This window comes from Nicotiana attenuata, unplaced genomic scaffold, assembly GCF_001879085.1.
Source record: "Nicotiana attenuata strain UT unplaced genomic scaffold, NIATTr2, whole genome shotgun sequence".
Classification (NCBI taxonomy): domain Eukaryota; kingdom Viridiplantae; phylum Streptophyta; class Magnoliopsida; order Solanales; family Solanaceae; genus Nicotiana; species Nicotiana attenuata.
In genome coordinates, this window is record NW_017675376.1 from 55,241 (window position 1) to 66,810 (window position 11,570).

General features: G+C 39.8%; 1 long non-coding RNA gene across 1 annotated transcript; it reads right to left on the minus strand.

Moving 5' to 3' along the window:
* Positions 1–8,219: 8,219 nt before the first annotated feature.
* Positions 8,220–10,447, minus strand: LOC109220008. Its single transcript, XR_002067029.1, has 3 exons — positions 9,769–10,447; positions 9,571–9,684; positions 8,220–8,546 (listed from the first exon to the last, which is right to left on the minus strand). It is a non-coding gene; the product is annotated as an uncharacterized LOC109220008 (long non-coding RNA).
* Positions 10,448–11,570: the final 1,123 nt, after the last annotated feature.

An 11,570-nucleotide genomic window follows, 5' to 3' on the forward strand; every position in this document is an offset into this window, starting at 1 on the left:
TAACAAAACAAGCAACTCCGAAGCAAATGGAGCGCACCAACATCTTCCGCTGAGCTGATAGCCTACTTGGAGGGCTCTAGACCTGTCTATCTGGACCTACAGGCATGAAACACAGCATCCCCAGAAAAAAGGGACGTCAGTACGAATAATGTACCCAGTATGTAAGGCACATAGATAAGTACATAACAGACATGGAAGAAATATAGAGTAAATGACTCAACCTGTAAGTCTGGATAACACTGTAATTCATAAAATAATTATAGTGTCATGCATATGCGTATGAATGTCATGCCGTGCATAGGTACATGTGTTCATAACATCATCAAGCCTCTGATGGCATCCCATCATATCATCTCGACCACTGTGGGCAAAATCATCAACGTATACTAGCTGATCAGGTAGTGGTGCGTATATAACGCCATAACCTTTCTCATATCCCATATATATATATATANATATATATATATATATATATATATATATATATATATATATATATATATATATATATATATATATATATATATATATACGCGTATATAACGCCATCTAGTCAAGGGTCAATGTGCATGTATAAATGCATGTAATGCATATGAAATCGTTAATAAAATCTCTCGGTACGTCATAAGCCCATTATACGTCTGATTAATATCATGAAATAAAATTTACCAACTTACGTATTTTTGAGACCCATAAACAGATGACAGAATAATATGATACATGGGAGAATAAGAATGTACACATCTCTAGCATTTCTACGAATAGAGTAATTTATAGAAGCTGTGCATTTGTTCGTTTTTCTTGTGTCGTATAGATCATGCCAAAAAGAAAGAAGGGATGGACTTAACATACCTGGAGTAGGGAGAAATCCGTATGATATTCTTGGAAAAGGTTATAGCGTATTCCGTTAGAATCGCAAAATCTCACGTTGCTAATGTTCTAATAATTTTCGTTGGATTGGTTGAAGAATCACGTTGCTTAATGTTTTGTAGGAATTTCTACGAAATTTGTAGCAATTTGTGACAAATCCCCTTGCTAATCTCTATGCCTCACGTCTGTTTGTAGTTTTTTGTAAAGAGTTATAGGAATCTATTTTGTAGTGTTTTTGAATGAAGTGTTATTTGTAGTCCAATCCTAGAATGAAGTGTCTTATGATTAATATACTAGGTTGCCACCTAATTAAACTTGATCAAGAGTCATTTGGTTGTTTAATGCCTTGATGCCATAATCGAATACCTCTTGAGGTTTTTTTTCCGAAGGCTGATGTTATCGAAGCCTTTAGATTATTCGAGGGCTGAATTTATCGAAGCCCTTTTGCTTTTGCTGAGGGTAGCCTGATTTAACCGATTTTTTCAAAGTGTTTGAAGGCTTCTAATTTATGGTGGAAGTCGGACTTCTCCGAGCCGCATTATTTTGACCGTAGCCTTTTATATGACCATAGTATTTAATATGGCCGTAGCCTTTAATTTGGTCGTAGCCTTCGGGTGTTTCTTTTGGACTTTTTCCCCAATAACGTTTCGAACTTGTTCGAAAAGTTAGTCCCCGAGTATATTGGAATTGGCCTTTGTTTCTGGGGGATGCCTCTTTGAGGTCTTATGAGTCCGGGTTTTCAATGGCTCGGGCGAGTCGACTGTCGATGACAGTCCCCGAGTATTTCGGGGTTACATTCGTGCTTTGGCCCTTGAGCCATTTCCCGTAGGATTATAAGTGTAGAGCTCGTATAATAGTAGATTTCATTGAGGCACAAAGTGTTTTTGATATAAATAGGAAGCTTCTTCAAATAATTGATACATGCCTACATGTTGCCATCGAGGCTCGACTATTCTATACGGACACGGTTCATCTGACCGTTTGGCCCATTACAAAGATTTCCTATTGAGGCCCTCTCAGGCATGAAGTATTTTCTCGAAAATATGACCTCTGAGGGTGATGCCCCCCAGTATTCGAGGTTGATTGAAAAGCCTTGGATACTGTTGAGTCCTCCTTAGGTAGCATATAGTTGTTGCCTCATTAAAAACCTTACCGGTAAAACCCATTTGGGACAAATCCGATCTAAGGGAAAAAGAGTGCAACGCATGCTTTAAAACCTAAGGCCTTCGTGCAGAAAGGGTGTCTTCGATAGCTTCGATCGAGGATCTGCAATGAGCTAGTTTTAAACTCAAATAGACAAAAGGATAAAGCCATACCTTAGCAGTAGTACCGTTTGAGTAATGATACGTTCCAATTGTTTGGTAGTTGTTCACCTTCCATCGTGCCATGTTTGTAGGATCCTTTGCCGACAACCCCGAGGACTCGATACGGTCCTTCCAATTCGGGCCTAGTTTCCCTTTGTTTGGGTCTCGAGTATTGAGGGTAACTTTCCATGGAACTAAGTCCCCGATTCCGAAGTATCGGAGATTGGTCCTTCAATTGTAGTATCTTTCGATCCTTTGCTTTCGCGCGGCCACTCGAACAAGTGTTGCTTCTTGTTTTTCATATAGTAGCTCGAGGCTGGCATTCATGGCTTCGTGATTTGACTCTTCCGAAGCATGTCGAAACCTAGCGCTGGGCTCTCCGACTTCGACAGGGATGAGGGCCTCAGAGCCATAAACTAAAGAGAACGGGGTAGCCCCCGTGCTAGACTTTGATGTTATTCGATATGCCCATAGAACCTCGGGCAGAACTTCTCTCCATTTTCCCTTCGCATCGTCCAACCTCTTCTTTAGGTTTTGAAGTATGGTTTTTTTCGTGGACTCGGCCTGTCCATTTCCAGTCGGATTTTATGGTGTCGATAAAATCCTCTTTATTTTGTGGGTCTCGAGGAACTCCGTCACTTTGCTGCCGATGACTTATTTTCCATTGTCACATACAATCTCGGCAGGTATCCCGAATCGGCATATGATGTGGTCCCATATGATGTCAATAACTTCTTTTTCTTGAACCTTCTCGAAGGCCTGTGCTTCCACCCATTTAGAAAAATAATCAGTCATAAATAAAATAAACATAGCTTTACCTGGGGTCGTTGGTAGAGGGACGACTATATCCATTCCTCATTTCATGAAAGGCCACGGGGATAAGACCAAATGGAGTTGTTTTCCGGGCAGATGGATCATCGGTGCAAATCGTTGACACTTATCACATTTTTTGACAAATTCTTTGGAATCTTTTCCATGCTATCCCAGTAGTAACCTGCTCTGATGACTTTGCGAACCAAAGACTCGGCGCCGGAGTGGTTCCCGCAAGTGCCTTCGTGGATCTCTCGAAGAACATAATTGGTGTCGCCCAGCCCCAAACATACCGCCAATGGTCCATCGAACGTTCTTCTATATAATGTTCCATCTTTATCTAATGCAAACCTAGCAGCTTTGGTTCGTAGGGCCCTCGATTCTCTATGGTTCGATGGGAGCTTTCCATTCTTCAAATAGTCGATATACTTATTCCTCCAGCCCCACGTTAAACTTGTTGAATTTATCTCGGCGTGACCCTCCTCAACCACAGACCTTGATAATTAGACGACAGTCCCTGGGACGATGTCATCTTCTTCAACCAAGGATCCTAGATTAGCAAGTGCATCGGCCTCGCTATTTTGTTCTCGAGGCACATGATCCAGAGTCAACTCCTTGAAGCGGTGCAAAGTTACCTGTAGCTTATCCAAGTACTGCTGCATTCTATCCTCTCGAACCTCGAAACTTTTATTTACTTGGTTTACCACCAATAGAGAATCGCACTTGGCCTCGATGACCTCTGCTCCCAAGCTTTTAGCTAGTTCGAGACCTGCAATCATGGCCTCATACTTGGCCTCATTGTTAGTCAATCTAGAAGTTTTAATAGATTGTCTAATGGTATCACCCTTGGGTGGCTTCAAGACAATGCCTAGCCTGGACCCCTTCACATTCGAGGCACCGTCTATGAAAAGGGTCCATACCCCAGATGATGTACCCGAACTTAGCAGGAGTTCTTTCTCCACTTCGGGTACGAGGGCCGGCATGAAATTGGCCATGAAGTCAGCTAAGATCTGAGACTTGATGGTCGTTCGGGGTTGATATTTGATATCGTACCCGCTAAGTTCGACAGCCCACTTGGCCAATCGGCCTGATAGCTCAGGCTTATGCAAAACATTTCGAAGGGGGTAAGTGGTTAATACACATATAGGATGACATTGAAAATATGGTTTTAACTTTCGAGATGCGCTTATTAATGTGAGTGCTAATTTTTCTAAGTGAGGATACCTTGTTTCAGCATCCCCTAAAGTTCAGCTTACGTAATAAACAGGAAATTGCGTACCTTGCTCTTCTCGAAATAGTACCCCACTTACCGCTATCTCTGACACAGCCAAATATAGGTAAAGCTTTTCATCTACCTTCGAGGTATGAAGCAAAGGCGGGCTCGACAAGTATCGCTTTAATTCCTCCAGGGCTCGTTGGCATTCCGGGGTCCATGCAAAGTCCTTTTTCTTTTTGAGCAAGGAAAAGAAATGGTGATTTCTATCTGACGATCTTGAAATGAATCGACCCAAAGCAGTTATTCGCCCTGTTAACTTTTGCACGACCTTCACTCTATCTACGATCTTGATATCCTCGATAGCCTTGATCTTATCGGGGTTGATTTCGATACCCTGATTGGAGACCATGAAGCCGAGGAACTTACCCGAGCCAACTCTGAAGGCACATTTCTCCGGGTTAAGCTTCATGTTGTATTTCCTCAAAATTGCAAATGTTTCCTGCAAATGAACTAAATGGTCCTCTGCGTGCAGGGACTTAACCAACATATCATCAATATAGACTTCCATTGTTTTACCTATTTGTTCGTCAAACATTTTGTTAACTAGGCGTTGGTATGTAGCTCCTGCATTTATAAGCTCGAAGGGCATTACGTTGTAACAACAAGTTCCAAATTTAGTAATAAATGAAGTCTTTTCCTGGTCCCCCAGATTCATCTGAATTTGATTGTACCCGGAGTAAGCGTCGAGAAAGGTTAGGATCTCGTGGCCGGCCGTGGCATCAATCATATGATCGATGTTTGGCGATGGGAAAGAATATTTCGTACATACCTTATTCATGTCCATATAGTCTACACTCATTCTAAGTTTGTTTCCTTTTTACGGAACTACAACTACGTTGGCTAACCACTCGGGGTATTTTACCTCCCGAATGGATCCTATTTTAAGAAATTTGGTTACCTCGTCTTTAATGAAGGCATGTTTACCTCAGACTAAGGCCTCCTTTTTTGCTTCACCGGTTTGAACCTGGGATTGGTGCTCAGCCGATGTGTGGTGATTTCCGGTGGAATCCCTGTCATATCTAAATGGGACCAAGCAAAGCAATCCATATTATCAATAAGAAATTGAATGAGTTTTTTCCTGAGTTCGGGGGTCAATCCCGTTCCTAGGTATACCTTTGTCTCGGGTAAGTATTCGATAAGTATGACCTGCTCCATTTCCTCGACAGTTGACTTGGTTGCATTAGAATCTTCGGGAATGACGAAGGTTCGGGGAATAAGGAGATCCTCTACTTCGTCTTCGATTACCTGTTGTTCTGACTCCATCGAGGCTGGGGGCTGTGATTTCTATTTAGCTGCCTGCTTACCTTGGTGCTCGATTTCTCCAAGCCCGAGGGATCTGGTATCGGTACCACTTCCTCAATTGCAAATATCTCTTTTGCAGCATGTTGCTCTCCGTAGACTGTTTTCACTCCTTCCTCTATTGGGAACTTCATCATTTGGTGAAGAGTTGAAGGTACTGCCCTCATGCTATGTATCCATGGTCTCCCGAGGAGTGCGTTATATCTCATGTCACCTTCGATGACATGGAATATAGAGTCTTGTATGGTCCCGGCTACGTTTACTGGCAAGATGATCTCTCCCTTTGTTGTTTCGCTTGCCATGTTGAAGCCATTCAGGACCAGGGATGCAGGTACAATCTGATCTTGTAGGTCGAGTTGTTCCACGACCCTTGATCTGATTAAGTATGCTAAGCTACCTGGATCCACCAAAACACGTTTAACTTGAATTTTATTTTAAAAGGATAGAGATTACTAGGGCGTCGTTGTGAGGTTGAGATATGGCTTCTGCTTCCTCGTCACAGAATGATAAGGCGTCATCGGGCACATAGCTCCGAGTCCATTTTTCTCTTGTGATTGATACTTTGGTGCGTTTGAATACAGGCCATTGAGGGACATCGACTCCGCCAATGATCATGTGGATTACATGTTGTGGTTCTTCTTTCTCGTTTTTCCTTGCATCTCTCTCCCTGAAGTGATTCTTAGCCAGATCACTAAGGAATTCTCGAAGGTTGACCTCGTCGAACAACCGAGCCACTTCTTCCCTTAGCTGCCTGCAATCTTCTATTCTATGACCATGTGTGCCATGATACTTGCACATCAAATTCGGGTTCCTTTGAGAAGGGTCGGTCTGTATAGGCTTGGCCCACTTGGTCTCTTAGATTCTTCCAATAGACGACACAATCCTTGATGCATCTACGCTGAAGTTGTACTCCGATAATCGAGGTGCCTCTGTGGGATCGGTATGCTTATCGAATCCACTTTTACTCATGAGTCCTCGAGAACTTTGATCTCAATTGTCTCTCCGATCGTTCCGAAGAGCGTTCCAACCTGAACCGTTGTTCTTTTGATCGACATACGATTGATACCGTTCCATGTTCGATCTCGACTCCCTGTTCGTATCCCTATGGGGCTTGACTGCGGATCTGTTAGGATGAGCCGAACCCGAGGGGGCTCCCAACCGATCATCCTCGACCCTAATTGGTTGTGCACATCCGACCATATCACAGCTGGATATTCGATCAAGTTCTACATTAATTGTTGAGATGCAATTGAGCTATATTCGTTCAAACCTTGCATAAAGGCCTGTACTGCCCAGTCGTCGGAGACCGGTGGCAATTCCATTCTTTCCATCTAAAACCTGGACACGAACTCCCTTAACATCTCGTCGTTCCTCTGTTTATTTTGAAGACATCCGATTTTCTCGTGGCCACCTTTATGGCCCCGGCGTGTGCTTTCACGAAGGCATTTGCTAACATAGCAAACGAGTCAATAGAGTTAGGAACTAAGTTGTGATACAAAATCATAGCTCCTTCCGATAACGTTTCTCCAAACTTTTTTAACAATACCAATTCGATCTCATCGTTATTTAAATCATTTCCTTTGATCCCGCAAGTGTATAAAGTAATATGCTCATTGGGTCGGTTGTTCTGTTATATTTGGGTATATCGGGCCTGCGAAACTTTTTGGGAATGGGCAGCGAAGCCGCACTTTGAGGGAATGATTTTTGTATGAATTTTTTGGCATCTAATCCTTTCAAAAATGGAGGTGCCCCCGGTATCTGGTGTACACGGGAGTTATAAGTCTCCACCTTCTTATCATTGTCTTCAATTTTCTTTTCTTCGGACTCGATCCTCTTAGTGAGCTCTTCGAGCATCTTCATAATCGTGGGGTCAGTCCCCAAGCCGCTTTCATTTGATCTTTCTGGCATTGGCTCAGCACGTCGATTGTTTTCATGTTCAGCTACACTCGGAGTCTTATTTTCACCGAATATCACTTGGAGGCTGACTCCCCCATCTCCTATTCCTGGTGTTTCTTGGTTTCCTGGTTGGGCTTCCCTGCGTACACTCCCTTCGGGGTCTGTGCCTAAGTTGGTGTTTAAAGCAATATGAGAACTAACATCAACTGGTTCCATATTTGGCACTTCCCCAGGGTTTACCAGTGATACACCGACCCCTACATTGTTGTTTTCACCAAGACCTTCGTTGTCATGAGCAGGTGCATTTTGTGAGCTACACATGTTTCAGCCTGAGAATCAAAAAATTCTTGACAAGAAAAAGTGTAAAAATAACGTGTGTAATATTTTTAGCCCCGCGATGGGCGCCAAACTGTTTACCTCGAAAGTACGAGTAACAATTAAATTTAATTTGTGGTTTTAAAGATACATGATTAAATTCAATACTAATTAATGATTAAGAAATATGAAGTAGAAATGAAAGAAATAAGTGAATCAAACCGATGTAACTCAGCAGCAATGACCTCGAGCTTAGTAACCTCGAGGTGGGTTAAGAGCAATAAGAATAATGAAGCAAGAAAAGTAAAGTAAGAGCAGTAGAGCTAAAGGACAATTCTGCTAAACAGTAGGCGAAAAGCAGAGGGTATATTCTTTTCTCAATGATTAGATGATGTTACAAATGATTGGGGTCCCCTTTATATAATAGGGGAACCTTAAATAAGGAATATTTCTATTTACAGTAAGGAATATTCTTGATACAGTTGTCTAACCGACTAGTACGGAATTGTACAATCCTATTCCGGAATTTGCGCCATGATCACGGGAACGTGGTAGGAATCTAGCTCATTCTGTTACAAATTCATAATGGTATTTGGAGGTCGAGCATACTCGGCCTCTGTACGCATTGCTCTATCTTCGAACTCGGGTCTGGTCCCTCGAGCTCGAACTCGACCTCGCCTAAACTCGGTCCCTCGAGCCTATAATCGAAGGCATGCGAGTATAACCGTATACAAGGTGCAATCCAAAAGGTGTCTCTTTCATTTCCCATTCACATCCTTTAAAGAAAAAAAAGGCAACAATTTCCTCAAAAAAAAAAATGCAGATAAACTAGAACTGTGAAAATATAAAGCGAATGCGCTCAACCACCCAAAGGTAATGTTAGTTGCATTACATAATAGAATAAGGGGTAAGCTGAGGTTTAATTCTATTTCGCTTCATGGTTACGAATTGATGGGAACGTTAATCAGTCCTGTCAACAAGGCAGTGAAGCATTTGTATATGATTTTTTTTAAAATATAGCAATACAAAGAGTATATTCTAGTTAACAAAATTAAAAAGAAACAAAATCAGAATCGAAGGATTAGAAAATAGATCCTAGTTGTGTTTGTGTACAACATCATATGATGTGTTTGTGGTAAAGTGAAGTACAAAGTCAATTATAGAGAGGTTTATTCGAACTTTTCATAATAGTAATTGTGAGATCTTTGGCAGGTGTTTCTTACTTTTACCCTTTTAAAAAGAAGGAAAAGGACTGAAAAAAATAGGATTTCAAATTAACTTTTAATTACCTAGAGAGTAAAAATTTATCTTGAAATATCCAAAAACATATAGGAAAAACTCCTTAAGGAATTTTAGCGAAGTTTGTTCTCACAAAAGCAAGTTGTTCTATCCGAAATCAAAAATAAATCAGAAAAAGACCCTAAATTTTAAGTTTCACACTTGTTTTCTCCCTTTTTTACTTCAGCAAATTGTACTTTAGCGCAGGACTTTTAATTCTAATTTCATACTCGACATACAATTATTTAGTCAGTTTCTGTATATCAGTCTTTAAATATTTTAAAAGATTTAGTGATGTCGTCAAAAAAAAAAAAAACTTAAAACCAAATTTATATCAAAAAATTAATTTCAGGATAAGCTTTAAACCCTCCATCCTTAAAAGGAGGACATGCAGTTGTGAAAAGATTTGGCCAAAAGCGATAAAATTGTAGATTTGTTCCCATGGTTTCATATCCTTCCCAAACACAGATAATTTTTATACAAAAAAGGGACAATAGCAACATTTGTTAGCAAAGTGCTTACCCTATTTTCCTATAACACCTTGACCCGATGACTTGTCACATTTTGGGGTTAAAAAACGTCCCAAGGATTTTGTGGTTCAACAATTCAGGTAGTACATAAGTTATGTTTTATGACCTGCAGATTCAAACGATACAATTAAAAAAAAAAACTTAAAAGCAAAAGTAATTTCTCAAAATCAAAATAAAAGTTCAAACGTACGTTGTCAGTACGTCCATTCTCTAGACAAAAGAACAGAAAGAAAAAAAGAAAAAGGAAGAACCTCAATTTACCAAGAGAATATCAAGACCTAAGATATTAGATCAGCAAATGCATATAAACGTGAAATTTAGAGAGAACAAAAAGGGATGTGCAATGTTCAATGTGCTCAGCCACCCAAAGCTGTAATGTAAATTGCATTACAAAATAGAATAAGGGTTAAGCTGAGTGTATATTAATTCTATTTTGCTTCATGGTTACGAATTGATCGGAAACTTTAACCTATCCCGTCAACAAGACAGTGAAGCCTTCACACACTGATGATATTAGATTAAAAGCAGGATTAAAAGGAAAATAAATGTTCTCAACCATCCAAAAGTATAATGCAAGTGAAGATTGCATTATAGAAGAGAACAAGGAGTAAGCTGAGTGTGGATTTTCTATTTCGCTTCATGGTTACGAATTGATCAGGAACCTTTATCAATCCCGTCAACAAGACAGTGAAGCGTTTAATATTTTAAAAAATAACGACAGAAAGATTAATTTCCTAATTAACAAAAACAAATGAAATAAAAAGACCAGACTAAATTAAACTATATTTTGACGGCCAGATCTGGAGAGCGATCTTCTTCTAGGCCAGAAAACCCTACTGATCTGAAACCTCAAAGAATTCTAAGATGAATTTGTGTTTGTGGTAAAGTGAAGTACAAAGTCTTTTTATATATAGAGGTTGGAGTAGAACATTTCGGCATAGTTTTGTGACATGTGTCACCATATTGATCGTAAATTGTTTGACATCGTAAATAAATAAAAATAATTAAAGGCTCATTGGCTAATTCTCGTTTGACAGGTGTTTCTTTATTGCATTATCTTCTCTGTTCCTCACTATGATAGGAAAACGTTCAAATAAAGAACCGAATCTAATTCCATAGTAGAACGAAAAAGAGTTATTTATTGAAAGTTATTAGGAGACTTTTCTTTTCTTTGACATAGAATCTGTTAAATGGAAAAGCAAACGAAGAACAAGATGAAGCATCTCAGTTGAATTAATTTAAGCATGGTGAAAGAATTGGTAGTATATTATTTCCTACTTCTTTTATGTTATCATACCATTTTATTAGTTTGTCCCGAAAAAGTCACACTTGTTATGAAATAATAAAAGTAGAAGAACAATATTGCAGAGAAAGAGAGAGAAAGGATTCTTATTGATTTGGGGTGAATTACAATGGAATAGAACTTTCTATTTATAGGGAGAGGGTGACTTAGCCACCAAGCAATGAACCCTAGAATCTCTCTAAATATACACATTCACCATAAATATAATTCTATTTATAACACTCCCCCTTGAATGTCTATTCAACAGATAATGTGCCTCGTTAAAACCTTAACTAAAATAAAACCCAGTGGGAAAAAAATTCTAGAGAAGGAAAAAGAGTACACATATCTAACAATACGCCTTTTGGTTGCCTCGTTAAAAACCTTGCAAGGAAAACCCAGTGGACAAAACCTTGTAAGGGAAAAAGAGTGCAACGCGTATTAACTCCCCCTGATGAGAGCATCAATTCACATCCTTGAGCCTTCGCATCCCGATCTTGTAAACTAGCTTCTTGAAGGTTGACGTTGGTAGAGATTTTGTGAACAAATCAGCCATATTATCACTTGAACGAATCTGTTGCACATTAATATCACCATTCTTTTGAAGATCATGTGTGAAAAATAACTTTGGTGAAATGTGCTTTGTCCTGTCTCCTTTTATGAATCCTTCCTTCAATTGAGCTATGCATGCTGCATTATCTTCATACAAA